The 18,163-nt window shown below is 30.6% G+C and overlaps 1 protein-coding gene across 2 annotated transcripts in view; it reads left to right on the forward strand.

Annotated features, from left to right (window-relative positions):
• Positions 1–992: 992 nt before the first annotated feature.
• The window catches only part of LOC128986011 (uncharacterized), an 80,495-nt gene continuing 63,324 nt past the window's right edge, over positions 993–18,163 (forward strand). For both annotated transcript variants that reach the window (XM_054406080.1, XM_054406081.1), the window contains exon 1: positions 993–1,149. The gene's annotated coding sequence lies outside the window, so the exon portion shown is untranslated. The remainder of the gene's footprint in view (positions 1,150–18,163) is intronic.

Genomic DNA, 18,163 nt, shown 5'->3' on the forward strand with positions numbered 1-18,163 from the left:
GTGAGGTGTTACAGATGCATCAGAAGTGCCTCGCCAGGCTAGTGACGTCACAGGGTGTGGAGAGCCTGACTGATGCAAGTGGCAGGTGAGGTGTTACAGATGCATCAGAAGTGCCTCGCCAGACTAGTGACGTCACAGGGTGTGGAGAGCCTGACTGATGCAAGTGGCAGGTGAGGTGTTACAAATGCATCAGAGATGCCTCGCCAGGCTAGTGACGTCACAGGGTGTGGAGAGCCTGACTGATGCAAGTGGCAGGTGAGGTGTTACAGATGCATCAGAAGTGCCTCGCCAGGCTAGTGACGTCACAGGGTGTGGAGAGCCTGACTGATGCAAGTGGCAGGTGAGGTGTTACAGATGCATCAGAAGTGCCTCGCCAGGCTAGTGACGTCACAGGATGTAGCGAGCCTAACTGATGCAAGTGGCAGGTGAGGTGTTACAAATGCATCAGAGATGCCTCGCCAGGCTAGTGACGTCACAGGGTGTGGAGAGCCTGACTGATGCAAGTAGCAGTTGAGGTGTTACAGATGCATCAGAAGTGCCTCGCCAGGCTAGTGACGTCACAGGGTGGGGCGGTGTAGGGAGGTGGAAGGGTGAGGTTAGGGTGAACGACAGATTCAGTCGGTGCGTCGCGGTGCAGCGAACAACTCATAGTGTCAATCCGCGCGATAAAGTGCGATCACCACCTGCCTTAACTCCAATAAACTAAACCCAACCTTAAATCCAAAACTAAACCAGTAACAAAATAAATAAAGCAAACGTAATATAGAAAAATATTTCCAACACCAATCCATTAACTATTTATGTTTAAGTAAACATTTAAACGCCCTAAATAATTACTTTACGAATCAAAATATAAAATATAAATGATGAAACATAACTGTTCCATAATCAAATACTAATTTGTAAACAGTCTTCTTTCCAAATAGAACTTTATGAAGATTAAATACCAATGTCTCCTAATAACAAGAAGATGATTTTTCTATTGAAGGGATTAGAATTGACATGTCACTGCATCAGTTCGGTACTTCCTAGTTATATTTATATTTGACAATCCGTAGTGTTGTGATGCGAGAGTTGAGTGAGACAGGATGCTGTGTTGTGTATGAGGCTCGACGCGTCGCACTGCGGTAGAATTGTGTACAGTGACAGGTGCGTATTGGAGCTGCATACATTATATATTCCTCTCAATACATGTTGCATTGGATTTGAGAAATGTTAGGATAAATATAATGCTTAATATCTTGTTAAGTGAGTAGTTATAGGATACAATGTATGGTTTTCTGAATGGTCACTTATTGATATTCGTGTTTTTTATGTGAGGTGTTAATGTTGTTCAGTTTTTATGTTTAAGTACAAAATGAATGTTGTTGTTTACAGGATATTTATAATTATTGAGTATAAGAATCATCCGCGGGAACTTTTAAATTAATAGTTAAATTTTAAGGTTAATCCTATATGCGTTGGATATTTAAGATTGTAATACAATAATTGAAAGACATAAAAAAAATTTAAACGAACCTTCCTAGTAATTGTTATAATGATTTAGTTCTGCAAAATGTCATTAAAAACTAGGTTTATTGTAATTGACCTTTTCACCTCCGATTTCTAACTGGAGTTTGAAACATAACCTTTTACACTAATCTTTAAGGTAAATAATTAACAAACTATTTATGTCACCTACATAAAGCTAACTTTTAAAAACATTTGTGCGAACAACTTTACTACCTTCTTAATGAAACCAAAAGTTTTTTATGTAGGCGTATTCTTACCCTGGAGAATTTACTAGCACACTATTAATTCTTAGTTACTTTACATAATAAATATTGTTTATTAATTTTTTTTTAATAATTTTATTAAAACTATAAGTTTTTTCGTTGGTACAAACACACTGGCGAAGACTCTTGTTATTAGACGTATAATAATAGTTTCAAATTTGCTAAATTAAACTATTTTACTTTTGTTTTGAATACGCATGAAAATCCTATGATATTATATATTTGAAGTAGACATATTTCATTCTATCCAGCTTTCACAGGTTTAGAATAATGATACGGTGTAATTTGTAGTTTTTATTTTGAAATTATTGCTTCTTGAATAGCTTGACATTTTTTTTTGTCACTAACTATGCACACAAACTATGTACTACAGCAGCGATGTTTAAAGATAAAAGATAAAGAGAAAGAAGAGATAAAGATGTAAAGTGTGTTTAAGATCAAATATATAGATGGCCATCACACTAAATTCACATCAGAGAATTGTTATATTTAACCTAATGAAAAAGTATAACTACAATCTAATTTTTACATGAACATAATTTTAGGTAATTAGGTAAACATAAATGCCCTCAAAATTGCAACCCGGAAGACTAAGCGATTTAAAATGTGTCTGGTTAGTTCTTTATTGTGAAATTTCCTCAAACAGGTCAGATTTATTCCCTATTTAAATAACATTAGACTTAAAGAGTACTTAGGTTTTGCTGATACAGGGAAAAAACATTGTAGAACTTTTATTTATTATTAATTAAAGAATTTCTCCCTGAACTTAATTTCTGTTTTTTAAAGTTCAACAAGATGGCTTTAAATTAAACATTATCATGTTTTAAGGGTAAAACTCTACCGTGGAAATTTACTGGAAACATTAGTTATATAATGTCATCTAAATTGGATACATTTCCAAAATCTTACAAAATAAGATTTTAATTTTCTCCAAAATTTACGCTCTATATTTGTTTTGTGTTAACACTAAACCTTTTACATTTCAATACATATTTTAATTAAAACCAAACACTGAAGGCAAATAATAATTTCGGTTCAAAACGACAATTTCAGTAAATGACATTACTTTCCCAAGTTAAAACGCGGAAAGATAATTAAAACAAGCAATAACAATAAAAACTTGTGGACAACAAACAAGTACAATTGTACACTTCAGCCACACAGTTTGTACTGCTCCCTAGAGTCTTATATATGAATATACCATCGTTAGTATATTATTCACCGACGTTGTGTCTCCAAACACCGTTTGTTTTTAAATACAATTTCATCATTTAATAGTTATTTTAGTAACATTTCATCGTTCTGAATAAAAATATAGGAGGGTAAAACATGTGTATTTTACGGTTTAACAGTGATACAAATAAGTAGGGGTTGCGGAAAAATCACTTAAATAAAAGCCGTTATTTTGCAGGATTTGAACCAGTGACCTCAAGGCCCAAAGACCCGCTCTCTACCAATAGACCATTTCGTTCCGCATGATGCCACTAGTAATGTACCTACTGTCAATTGTTGTAATGATAAACTTATTTTTTCTTAACATTTCAACCCTCAGAGTAATCTCCATGTGGAATATGTGGCCTACGTATTTATGAACGGAAAATATTACAATAATGGTTTCATGGTTTACAAAACATAATGTAATAAAACAATCCCTACATAAGTTATTCTATGTCAAGAGAAGTTTAGAAACGTTTCAACTCGTCCAATAGGTAGCATATGTTATTTTAGTTGTTTCTGAAGCTATAACCTATATAGATACTGAACAGAATCATAACAATGGCATCCTTGATATCAAGGCTAGAGGCGATCTCCTGAGAGTTAGTTGATAAGGTAGACTTTATCACATAAGGCTTCGTGTGACTCCATATGAATAAACTTATTTTCTTTTAAGGAATCGAACTTTGTCACTAATAAAATTCCTGTATGTTTGACTGGATATTTTTGTATTCTTTTTATACTTAACTCGTAACTTAGAGAAAATAATTGTATACAGTTACATTCAAGCGAAATATTTAATCAGTTGCAGTTCAGTTCACTGGTATGTTTTACACAGAAAATATACAACAAATAATCCAAACAATACGAGCTGTTTTTGAACAAACATGATAGATTTAAGTAATAGTGGTCTGTGTTACGATACGTCTAGCTTAGTAAAATGAAACAAACGGATATAAACAATTCATTGTGGGATAGAACATCTGAATCATCATAAAATGTAGGTAGCACTATTTAGTTAGTGTCTCCACAAATTGTGGTGAAATTCTAGTAGTTTGTGCAATGGCAGGACATCAGCAGATTTATGTCGACTGTTTACTGTCTGACATTCACAAATAACCCAATGGTTTGTCACCAACAGGCAAGAATTGTGGCTCTGATCCCATGACCTATCTTTGAGAAATATTTTAATCCAATGCCTTATCTTATATTTATTATTTATTTATGAAAATGTAAAATGAGTTGTATATTATTTTCCTTTATAGAGAGTCAAAATTAATTTAACGATAATAATAGGACAAGACCTGTCATGGCGCAAACTGTATCTTATAATTACAAACTTTTTATTTTTGTCATGGCTACAAAATTAAAACATATGTTGGAGAAAAATGAAATCAACAATTCTTTGCATTCAAAAAACTTCAAAATATGGTAGTGAAACTTTTTACAAGCCTTATGTGGCATTGAACAATTAGATTTACAATAGAATCCATTAGTAAAGCTTAGAACAAGGTTCATCCGATTTTTAGAAAACCAACTTGAAACCCACAATTGTATTTATTGTGTAAAAAATGTCCGAAAAGTATTACGTATGCAGGCCAGACGTTCACTCTTTGTGTAAATAAATGGCAGAAAATCGTTTTTTGGTAGACAAAGGTTTTAAAAACAAAAATTAACTAACACCACTCCCAAAAACAAGATTTTTGTTTGATGTTATAACTTCAATGCCCTTTACTTAATATATCAACATAAAAACCTAAACTCGTAACCCACCGGTTAAAAATAATCATAATACGTAACCAGTTGGTATACAAGTTTTTCCCCACTTTAAATAGAAGATTATTAATTAAAAATTGAACTACCTTGTTGAATTGAAATTCTTCTTTCGGTCTTTTACCAATTACATGTTCTAATTCATATTGCATTTGGATATTTGTTTCATATTTTTTCCAATTTGTGATTTGTGTTCTGCAACGGTAAAAAAAAAAAAAAAAAATTCTATTCTATTCATACCACATTAAAATATCTCTACCTTCTATATAATCAATAAATACTATACAGAAAGTAAATACTTAAATTGGATACAATACATGTTTTATTTTAAAGAAATCTCAGAAAACACATTTTCTCGCAACGATTCATGAAAGACATTCATATAAATCGGAGCGTAACTAATGGAATGCTGGCGATGCTAGTGTCCAGAAGCATATTGAAATAAATTATAATTTATATGTTTTTCCACTTTAAAGAGATTTTTTTGTAATTTGTACTGTATATATTGTTTAGAGAATACAGAGAATTTGTAAGGAATGTTTGACGAAATTATTGTTTTGAACCATACAATGTAATCAGAATTGGGCAATTGGTAAATAATGTATACTATGAGCAATATGTTCTTATCTTTTACTAAACAAATTATTACCACGTTGGAGGAGGTAGCATGGTTTGTATGTTCAATATGCTGCCTCAGAATACCCTTTTCATATTTATTAAGATTACGCTATAAACTTAATGTAATAAATGAAAACTTATAAATTCTGCAACGTCCTAAATTTAGTTGTCTGTAGTTCTATTAGAAAATGAAAACTATAATTATAAGAACAGTTGTATGATGATATCAGTTGGAAAGTATTGTTAAACTTGAAGTAAACACTCTGGAAACAAGAAAATAGTGTTTAAATTTCAGTAGATTGAATAATCATGAGAATTTAAAGGTGAAAGTTGTTTAAGAGGATTTCATAGTTGGCGCCCTCTGCTAGAAGAATTAAGTTCTCGAACCGAAGGCGTAGTCGAGTGATAACAAAGTTATAATTACATTTCCTCCATCTGTTAATTTGCTCCTTCTTATGATTTACGAGAAGTTATAAAATTGCAAATTAATTGAAATCCAATCCAATTATAATAACTTATTTTTAGTTTCAAAGCAGTTATGGTGATTATTCTGATTGAAGAGTGTTTTACAAGTTTTTATTATCAATACAAATTAATTTCTTTAATAAAAAAATATATATTTTCGTACAAATGAACCTTTTAAGAAAAATATGATTTTAATTTTTTTAATTATTTTAACAACTGATAATTTTTGTTTTTACCCTAATACAAAGAGGTACTGTACCTTTTTCTAAAAGCAATAACAAATCAGTTAAATGATCTTGTTATTGAATGTAATTAATATAATACTGGTAGGTACCTGGAACATTAACAAAAGGTAAATCTGTTAATTAATCGTTAAAAGACTCCCATTACACCCAGCAGGGGAATTTACATCATGAGATACAATATACGGGACTGGTGAAATATTACTTTTATTCGGACAATATGTTTGTAACATAGGTTGAACCAAAAAGTGAATGAGGTATTTGAAGTAGCCCAGGAAAACCAGTCAAAATATAACTAAAAAAATTGTAATCAAATAACCCATGGGGAAAAATAAAATACGGTTCATAAAATTTTCAGCACACTACGATGTTTCTAGGCGTTTTATAAACGTTAATTGGAGGCTTTCTTTACATAACCTTTAAATTGTACTCGCGTTGACTGTTAGTGTGTACATTGTTATATTTTCTCAACTTTTTATAGTGTGGTGAAAAATAGCCTGTGTACCACGCGCCGAAAGGGTTTTGCAGCTCTCAATTTCTTGTCATCGTCTAGAACTTATAATTTGATCTCGAGTCGGAAAAACCTCTTTCGGCCTAGATACGAGATCTATATATATATATATATATATATATATATATATATATATATATATAATACGTGAAGCCGTTTTTTGTTAACACAACTCCTCCTTTAAAATATAGTATTAATACATGTTAACATATAACTCGAAAAACACGAAATCATGGGAACTATTACAATACAATTTTCAGGTGTTGATAGTCTTCAATTTGTACCTAAGAAAACTTACGAATCTTAAAAGAAAAGAAAATAAAATGTTACGAAAATCCATACAGTCAGAATAAATAACGATCATCTTGCTATATTTATATCATAAATAAATCCAATGTCGCTGGTTTAGGTGTAGATAGCTTTTTTGAGCTTATTTTTAAGTAAAAATACTTTTACTATTGTGAATTTTGCTAGGATGGATAGGTTTATCGTGCCTGAAAACATCCTTTAGAAACAAGGAAGAAAATTTCATTTCATTCACAAAACAGTATAGTACACTTTTTTAATTCTTAACTCATGTTATTAAACTTATTGTACAAATCAATACACAGCTCCCAGTTTTAATCATGAAAGTAGTTGATTAAAATGTTTATGACCACTTTTTTCCTAGCCGTATTTTATAGGTAAGGTTAAGTAAGAGAAAGTTACGGGCAGTTTCCAAGCAGCAAATCAAATGGTAATCTTATATTGTAGACCTTAATATAAATTTAACTTCCAATTCTTAATTAAATAAGTCGAAATAAAAAAAAATCTAAACTCCACAAACCGTTTTAACTGTAACCACTATTAATACATCAACACTTCTGTATCCAATAGTCAATGCTGTAACATAAATGATCTTCTAAATCTAGCACGACACCCTAACATTATTAAATATTAAAAATTCTATCACAGTACTAAATTGTTTTACTCCTTGGTAACCTGCATCAGATAAACATTTTTTTTAACATCTACGTAGCTTTACCAAAATGATTGTAACTTAAGGAATAAACGTGTAATTTGTTTATTTGAACAAGCAAGATAAAGAACTAGGTTTTAGTTTAATGAAGAAATGACGTAAAGTCAGACAAGAGTCTCCTAACAACTCTTAGGTCAAAAGTGTTGACGGGGTTGTTATCCAACGGGGTTTGAGAGGACAGAGAATCGTGCGGCTGAATAAGTCATTTCTAATGTAAACTGTACAACATTGGTTTGACGTTCTGTCCGATAGAGATATTCTACTAGTATTTTGAAGAAAATTAACTTACTATTCGACTACCACTGAACTAGATTCGTCGTGAATCAGCTTAGACACATGATTTAAATTTAGTAATTGGACCAAACTCATTAAATCATACTTGGTATGGAAACTGCTTAACTAAATAGGAGCCTGGAGAAATTAAATAGCAAAAACCACAAAATAGTTTCATATTTAATTGGTATCATTCGTCTTTGTTGTATAAACTAGTGTTTAAATAATATCTAAAATAATATACTCACACAGACATAAATAAAATGTTAAATTAATATCTACGAGTCTTATTCTATTCATTTCCCTTTATTGGATTCATAGCTCAACCCCTTGTTACTATTCCAGTTTGTAATAGTTATCAGGATTATTTATTTATTTAAAATTGCAGTTGTAAGCTAAAAAGATTTAATTTCAGGTTATTGAAACATATTAGAATTTCTTAAGATAAATATATGGTTAAGAAATATATCAGTCCTACTCTGGGATATGAAAACTACCTAATATTTCAGCATAGTTTTAATACTTTAATAAGATCTGTCTTCTATCTCAGGGATTTATAGAACCTATTTTCAGGAAGAAATTATTCATTTCTGGAAAATAAAAATTTTGCTAACTTTATTTGTCTCAAGTACTAACAAATATTCAAAATTAATTTGATTAATTGGATAAAATTAAATACCCTTAAAATTTGATTTTATTGTAAATGGTAAAATAACTAAAATATTAAGAAAACATCATTGTTTATTATCAACGTACAAAAAAATTAAAAAATTTTCTTTGACTGAAGATAAACGCATTTAAAGATTGGCAATAAAATACTAAGAAACAAGCTATACAATAATGTTCATTTTGTAAATAAATTTTATAAAAAATTGAATTCCGAATAGGCCTACGATTTAGTTTAGCAACAAAATGGGAGATTAAACGCAATCTGTGAGAAATAATTAGCTTTATACATACTGTGTTTCATGTGAGTTTGGCGGTTGCAATAGTGTTAGACGTTTTATTAGTTGCTTGGTTAGTTGGCTTATGTGTTGCACTACCAAATTTGGTATTATTATTTTCCATATTTGAGTAAAAGAATTGGGCATTTTACACCCGACCAACGTAAAACTGTTATAAAACTAGCATGTGACATTAATACATAACAAGTTCAACCACTGTCCTGTTAAACAGCCAAAATACAGTCACATGCGAATAAATACACAACAAAGACCATTAGGCCTACAGACTTTTGAGTAGTAAAATAAAATAGGTCTCAGTAGAGAATCAATACTATTAAATAAACAAATCTCTAATAGATTCAAAACTGAAAAGTTTGCAATGCAGAGTATATGCGAGATACGACTGCAATAGTGACACACCTGGGGGATATTGCCGTTTGAAGCTGCAGAAATGTAAAGTGGCCTGAAATCAGTACGATGTGACCTGAATATATCAGGTATTATTGCAGTTGTCTTGTAATTTTATACAAATGATATGTTTTATCTGAGTTTATTTATTGATAAAATGTAAAATCTTATGATACAAAATATACAAAATAAATCGTTACTCTATCTTTGAGAATATAAAAGTGAACCTAACAACCTTTTGACTAACATACAGGGTTAGGCAAAAGTCTGGAACCCCCCAGTTAACTTTTTAACTCGTTGCAGTAGGAAAACCAAACTCGGCACATGGTCACCACAACAAAAATTCACTTTTTCATTAAAGTTCGAACGTGTACCCGGCCCCCAAAATGGGTTATTTTTGGGGCAGCCCCAAATTTTCAAAAATAAACACCTATCATGTGACCCCTCATTTTAAAGGGTTTCTTAAGACAAATTGAATCGTGCAAACTAGAGGTCAATCGCACCCCTAATCAAAATGGCAGTCGTTTTTAAATATCCCGTATTAACTGTTTAACAGGTTATAGCAGGAAAACTAAACTCAGCGTACCTTAATAAGAAAAGAGAATTCACCTTTTGGTCAGTATTAAAATATTAAATTGTTTCAGTTAACTAGGGGTGTCCAGACTTTATCTTGCTTGCTCCTCTTAAATATTTAAAATGGCTGCAATTTTGATTAGGGGTGCGATAATTGACCTCTGGTTTGCGTCATTCAATTTCTTATGATAACCCCTTACAAATGAGAGGTCACATGATAGGTGTTTACTTTTAAAAATTTGGGGCTGCCCCAAAAATACCCCGTTTTGGGGACTGGAGCAAATTTGTAATATTGATGATAAAGTGCAATTTCTTATGTTGTAAATATGTGCCGAGTTTGGTTTTGCTACTGCAACACGTTAAAAAGTTAATTGGGGGTTCCAGACTTTTGCCTAACCCTGTATGATTAATCATGTCAGCAACATCATACAGATTCCATTTCAAACAACCTCAGTTGAAAACCATTATTTTTAGAATATCAATTTTCATATACAATTCTGAACAAGGAAATTATGTTTATTAATTATTCCAAGGTATGATTACCATTATTCCTTCTCTACTTATTTGGTTTTCTTTAAACAAAGATAATGTTTATATGTCCAGTCGTAAATAAACTGTTACATCCCTCTGAAAATTATTGATAAATGTTCTGATGGATCAAAACATAAAGAATTTAATATAATAATGCATTAATCTTCATTTAATTGATTTTTCGTCTGTACAGACATATTTAGGACATACACACAGTTACAGCCTGAATCCTCCAATTGATTTCTTTCCGTTGAATCTGAGACTGATTTGATGGATTGCCACAAGACGAATTGCGGATTTGACCTATTTATCTATCTCGTAATGTTTTAAAATATTAATTCGTTTTAGAAAAGGAATTTGGCTTTCATTTCAAAAAGATCTTTTATTGACTTGAATACCTTGAATACTTGATTACCTCTGACATGTACAGTGTTTTATCACAAGTTATTCAATGTAAGGACTTGTTGAAGTTCAAAATACTTATTCCAGGCTCAGTTTTACAATGTTTTTAGGTCGCTTTATTTGAAATACGATAACGTAATCAACACGTTACGTGTGGTCACGAAAAAAAACACATTAAAGTTAAACATAAATGTTATCCAACAAACGGATTGATTTACGTATAAACAACTCAAGAACTATAATTATACACTTTTTTGTGATACTATTAATCGATAAGTTTGACTATGCACACTTCTCTATGACATTTGTTACAAATAATACAATAGTGTAGTGGATTATACTGCATAATAAAACATTTTCCTTCACAGTTATTTTGTTACTATGCAATTGTTTTTGTTCAATGGAGTAGGTATTTTGTGTTGGGAAATCTTAAACGCTTTAACTCTAAAACGTAACTCAAGCTACTTCTGAGTTCAAAACCAGTCTCATTAAGTTTCACAAAGTGATTCATTTGATAACGCATACGTTTTTTTTAGTAAGAAAATAATAATAAGAAAAACATGGTCACAGTTTTGAGGTTTAACATATATATTTGTTTCACAGATAAAATCTATCTTTCTTTGTACATCTTAATAAATTTTACGACAAAAACCCATAGTAAAATTACTATTTTTTGCAAGAAATAACTCATACAATACTACATCCCCAGGATTGACAAATATATTTTTAAACAAATATAGGCTATGTTAAAATGAGATTTAAAAAAAAGGCTCCAGGAGTTAAGAAATATATTTTTAATCAAATATATTTTTAAATGAGATTTTGTGAGGACCACTTTAAAAAGAAAGAAAAGACATAAAACTTTTTATGCCATGTGTGGATTTTTTTGTAAGAAATAATCAAAGTAAATGATAGTCCATTTTACTATACAGAACTTACAGCAGCCGTGCAGGATTTTCAAACGGACGTGAATACTTTGAAAATTAAAGGCCTAATGAAACCCCTTTGACAAAGCACATGAGTGCTAGCTATCATGTTTTAGAAACATGACATGACCTTTAGATAAGATTTTCTAATTTATACTATGAAACTACAAGTTGCCGATTTTTATCTCAATAAATACTTATGATCCTCTTTTACTCCCAGTGCAATTTTTCATACCAAGTATGTAATTCTAGTACATGCATGAATGTATGTTACTTGTACATTTGCTTATATTCCGTGTGTCTGGTAAAATATCATGTTAGGCTTATAATAAATAGATTTTAATTATACATTCTTAAGAATTTACACAGTTAAGTATACATTCTCAAGTTTGATAAAGTCACAATCTTTCATATCATATGATAGGAAGTAATTTTTAAAGGTACAAATATTTGTTAAAAAAAAGTTATCGAGGATTAATAATTTTTATACAAAGCTGACAACCAATGCATAAAGCAAGAAGTAGAAGGATTAATATCCGCCATTTTACAAAATCCTTTTATTGGATTTTTCCATTAGAATGATTTTGTTTCATATTTCTCCTTGGTGACTGTACAGTATTGAATATTCCAGTATAATCCCAGATATTCTTAGTAAGAATTAATTTTAGATGACGTAAAGAATTTGATATTCGCTTTTTTATTTGCTTTTTTTATTTAGGTAAGTTAAATACTAAGCAAATTTAGCTTCTTTTCTCGCACGGATTATAACACATTGTTTTTTATGCAAATGCACAAACGTACTAGACCTAGTGTAGTGGTTTTCTTAAAATAAAGAAACATTTTATCATCGTAAAATTATACAAATTCAATTTCAGTTTTAGGCCTACTGAATACAAAAACAATATATTTATCTGAGGGAATAAAATTTAAAATTAAATACCAAGCCAATACAGTAAGTTGAACATTAAGTCTAGTATATTTAGATTATCCTATTTAAACGAAGATAGTAAATTAAAGTTGATGTAGATATTCATAGAGGAAAAAATATTCATAGATATTCATAGAGGTATGAAGTATTGAACGACCACTACTAAAAGGATTCATGAATGAAAGCATTCGTCTATAATTGATCCTTTGTATAAGGTGACACAACAAATATTATATGAAGACATATGGTGTATAAATCGTTACAATGTTTAGTGACTCGTTACATACAGTGACAGATTCAACCCTTTCAATATAATTTTCTTTGTATGTAATTAAACTGAAAGATTGATTAAATAAATGTTTAGTTTTAACTTAAAGTAAACTACACTTACTTCATTATGCCATTGTTGTAACTAGAGCCAGCTTGTTCTCATAGGGTAAAAACTGTTTTAATTATTCTTTTCACTTCCATCCTAAATGTAAATTTGTGTAGGCTTACATGTGCTTGAATTTATACATGTAAATATGTATTGGGGTTGGAATATTTTAAATTTAATTTGTCATATGGGTTATTATAATTTGTAATATATAATTAATTGTACCTCTTAACACAACTATTTCTTTCCTATGAATTTAAGACCTGTTTTACGAATTACTACGAGTACGAACCAATGAATTCGTTACACCATTCATAACATATTATTTGTGTCACACATTTTATAACTCACCTCTTCAACTTAATTACGATAAAAATACTTTTACAATACTCATACGGCTTTGTTCAATAAAACATTAGGTAAGTTAATATCAACAAAGAACTTTTACTAAAGTAACACAATAACAACACCTATTGTTAACTATAAACATAAACCATACTATGAAAGAAGTGTACATAGTTTCTATTAAAACTATCACCTATAGCTTGTGAAATAGGAATACTAGTTACAAGAATAGTTTTATTCTTATATACATTAGAGATACAATAATAATATATGTACAAGTATTTATTATTCACAGCCGACGAAGCATTACAAAATGCACAAAATATTATTACTTTACACATAAAATAGCAATCCGTTTAGCAGTTTTAGATGTCCGACGCTAAGCTTTCCTTTGAACATTTTTTATAATGTGGCCGAAAAATAAAGCAGGAAAAGGGAAACGCAGTTTTAGCGCTATTTTAATACTACACTACCCATATATGACACATTCTACCTATCACATATTGTTTAAATAGTTGTTTTTACTGCAACGCAAGCTTTTGTATGCTCTGCATGACCAAAGAAACATATTAAGAGTTAGGAGGTATCCTAAAATCGTTTTGGGATTCAGCAATAAAAAAGAAACAATGCTTAGCACTATGCTTTAGAACTCTGATATGTCAAACTAGGGACGTATTTGTATGGAAAGATTAATTAATGCAGTAAAAAAGAAACAGTTACAAACACACTGCATTCGGGGTTTTACATTATGATTGTAATGAAATGTGTAAACTTTAACCCTTTCATATCCAATAAAACTTTGAAAACTGTTTCAAGTGCTAAACTGCTATTTCAAATAACAGTGTTAATATGGTTAGGACAAGTCGGGAGAGGAAATTACATGAAGTTGAGTGCAAAGATCTCTTGAACAACCTCCAGGTCAAGAGTTATGACAGGGAGGTTATATGTGGTGGGGGTAGGAGTGGGAGAGGGGGGGGGTGTCAAACTGAATGTGTTATTGTTGATGTAGATTGTGTAATGTTTCATGTAAATTAGCGTTAATTTATTTTTATCTGCAAAGGGTAACAGAACAAAATGTAGTTTGACTTTGTCTTTAGCTTAGATTAATATATGAACATATTTTATAGTAATAGAAATGTTGATATAGCAAAAGAAGTATATTTAATCAAAAACACATAAAAACTAGATTACTAATCCATTAGAAAAACTAAATCTAAAACTACATGTTTTAAAAGTAGAAACCATAAAAGACTGTACCTACTTTATCATTTTGTTTGTATTTAATAAATAATTAACTTTTCCCAGGTATAAACTGAGATACCACATAAACCATTGAACTTAGTTTGATTGCAGTGTAGGCTCACGTGGAATTAACAAAGTTACATTAGTTTAATGAAATCCTTCTTACTCAATCTATCAGAACCATTTTATCTTAAAAACATACACCAATTCTTCATTTTATCGGATTTGTCAATTATATAGCCATTAAGTAAATGCCAAACATTACAATGATTTAACAAGTACAAATTAATAATACAGAATTTACAATGATGATATTTTTTTGAATGTAAGTAATGTGTAAAATTGTGAACACAGCATTCCTCCCCAGTTTACATTTTTTTATGTTATGTGCTACAAAGAAAAAAAATGTCAGGCCAAAAAATATTGGTGTTTTTATAAGATCTGTTTAAACAAATATAAACAATACAAATATCTTATTTATTGCTAAAAAATAATATTTCAAATACAACTCAAATCGTAGGGTTTGGCTAGTGTCTCCACAAATGGTGGTGAAATTCCAGTCGTTTGTGCAATGGCAGGACATCAGCAGATTTATGACTACTGTTTACTGTCTGACATTCACAAATAACCCAGTGGTTTGTCACCAACAAGCAAGAATTGTGGCTCTGATCGCACTAAATTTTTAATTCAATCCATCACCTTTATGTTATATTCATTGTGTTTATGTTTATTCTTTATTTATGCGGAGAGTAGAAGTTGATTAATATAATCTTATCGGAAGACTTAAATTGTTTTTAATATATTTTTACCTCGAAATATTTTCTCAGAAAACCCAATATTATTAACTCACAGTGCAATGTCATAAGCGTATATTGAAATTACAGTAAAAAATTATCGTTGCTAATAAAGGTTGTGACTTAATGTTATTTAAACATTTTTGTCGTTGTTTGAAACAAGTTAATTAGAGCTTCAGAATTTAAGTCGGAACAATTAAATAATCGTTAAATTTAAAGGTGAAAGTAGTTTAAGAGGAGTTTATAGGTGATACACTTTAAAAGAAGAATTAAGTTCTGGAAGCGAAAGGCCAAGTCGGTTGATAGGAAAGTTTTAATTACGTTTCCTTGATCTGTTAATTTGCTCCTCCTTATGCGTAACGGAAAACTATAAAATTAAAAATTAATTGAAATAAAAATTCCCTATAATCTTACCTTTAACCTTCCACATTAACCTTCTAAGCTTTCATTTAGAAATGTAAATGTAATTTTTGTTTTTTACAGATTTTTCATAACATATTGTAGTAAAACCTTGTTCCATAAACAATGTCAAACAACTTAGATGAGCACTGTTGTGGATTTAATTTATGTCGTATCGGTAGGCACAAAGAACATCAACAAAAGGGCACCGCTGTTAATTAATCGTGAAAACGCTTACATTAACTCAGCGGGGAGGATTTACGTCATGCTATACAAAGTGAATAAACGCTGATGAAATATAACTTTCATTCTGACAAAAATAATTTATACACATAAGTCATACTCTGATAAATGATTATTAATATGATTTTAAAATAACGAATATGATTAATATGATTAATGATGATTTGGAATTAGCTTGAGAAACCCAGTTCAAACTTTCTTATGAAAATATAAATGCGTTTATGGGTAAAAATTATACTGTATGAATATCCAACCACAATATTTGGGATAATTGAAGTGGCAACATACCACTTCCAATTTCCCCAGATTCACAAAAATAAAACCCTTAGGTTGCGATAACATTTTATACCGTTTCCAAGATAACTTATATAAAAAATTAAAAACAAATAAAGATTACATGTGACGTATAAGCATATTTGACAATCAACCATTCACATAATGCAAAACTTAAATTATAAATATTGTTAAGACTTTCCTGCTCTGGACAGATAATGTTTTATTTAAAATGTATTATACTTAAAATTATAGGATAAGTTCAAGAGTAAATGTTGTTTAACATACTTAAAACATCCCTTAGATTTACAAGGACAAACATTGCATTTTCACAACAGAATAGCTTAAGTGCACCTAACCTAACTTTAAGTTAATGTTATAAAACGTGTGGTACAAATTTATTTTTGTGTTTCCCAGTTTGACCATTAAAAATATTTTTTGTAAGAGATTCAGACCACCATTGGTTCTTTTTCACGTTGGCAACGCTAAGAGAAAGTTACTGGCAATTTCCCAGCAGACAATCCAACGGTTATTGTCTTATGCTGCAGACTTGGCTGCATATTTTTAAAAGTTATAATATATTCTTCTGAAATCCACACGCATAGCAGTTGCATAATTATTGGAAGAGCTTAGGCAATTCCTGTTAGGCAGTTCAACATAATTTTGTCGGTTGTTTAATGTGGTTGGAACAAAGAAAATTTGTCAGTTATTTCGTTGACTTGTATAGGTAATGAAACAAATTCAGAAAAAAATAAAGTTTAGATTCCAAACACTCTGAGTAAGAAAAAAACGCAAATTAGAGGTTCTTCTTTATGTACTAATCGATTTACCTAAGATGATTATAATCATATTAATACTATACCAAAATTTAATAATGTTAACTATAAATGCATTGCCAACTTTTAAGCTACATAAACTCTATGCAAAGATTATTTGTAACCCTACTTAGGTTAACCAAACGAGGTCCAAACAATATGCAATATTAAGGTAAAGCAAAAACAAACTTGGTTTTGGTTTAATGAAGAAATGACGTAAAAGTTGGATAAGAGTCTTATAACAACTCTCAGGTCAAGAGTGTTGACGGGGTTGTTATATTTTTAGGGAGAGTACAAGGGGGGAGGGAATAAAAGGGGGGTTATGACAGGTTTTAGGGAGAGTACAGGAGAGGGGGGTGGGAATAAAAGGGGGGTTATGGCAGGGGGGTCCTGTGGCTGCACCTGTTATTTTAATATGTACAGTACACCATTGGTTTGCTTTCCATATTTCATTATTATGTAGTAGGATTGCTTGTATTTGAATTTTTTGAGAACTATATTCATATTTTAGAGTGTTTTATATGAAGGGGGTGGGGGTTGCTTGCAAATGATTTATCATCTATTGTAAATTTTCAATCATTGTTTTCTTGGATGTCCAGGGATGTAAAATAAGTAATATTGATGAATACTACGTGTCATTAACAAGAATCGCCATAGCAAATAATATACAGTATGCACAAAATAATGTATAACTAGCACCGCAGAACCAACATGATAACAAATATTCAACGCTAAAAATTAAATACGTCAACATTATCAAAGTAAATATTTTTCACAGAACAAAATCGACAAATACAAAAACCCCCAAAAAACAGGGTTTCTTGTTGAGTATGCTCACATAAAGAGACGGTATATAGTTTGACAACTTAGTGGTCAGATATGTAAATAATATTGAGGATGCGACTACAATTATCCTAGTTTGACCAGAATGCAATTTTTAAATATTATACAACGTTAAAGAAGGAGATAAACTCATGATTTTGTGCTTTGTATAAAAATTACTTAATAACGAGCCTGGTTAAAGTAAGGATCAATTCACCAATCGATCAATTCAATACTCATCTATCAATCGTC

The sequence above is a fragment of the Macrosteles quadrilineatus genome, unplaced genomic scaffold, assembly GCF_028750875.1.
Source record: "Macrosteles quadrilineatus isolate MER2022 unplaced genomic scaffold, UCM_ALF_1.0 Scaffold_2__2_contigs__length_208266976, whole genome shotgun sequence".
Lineage (NCBI taxonomy): Eukaryota > Metazoa > Arthropoda > Insecta > Hemiptera > Cicadellidae > Macrosteles > Macrosteles quadrilineatus.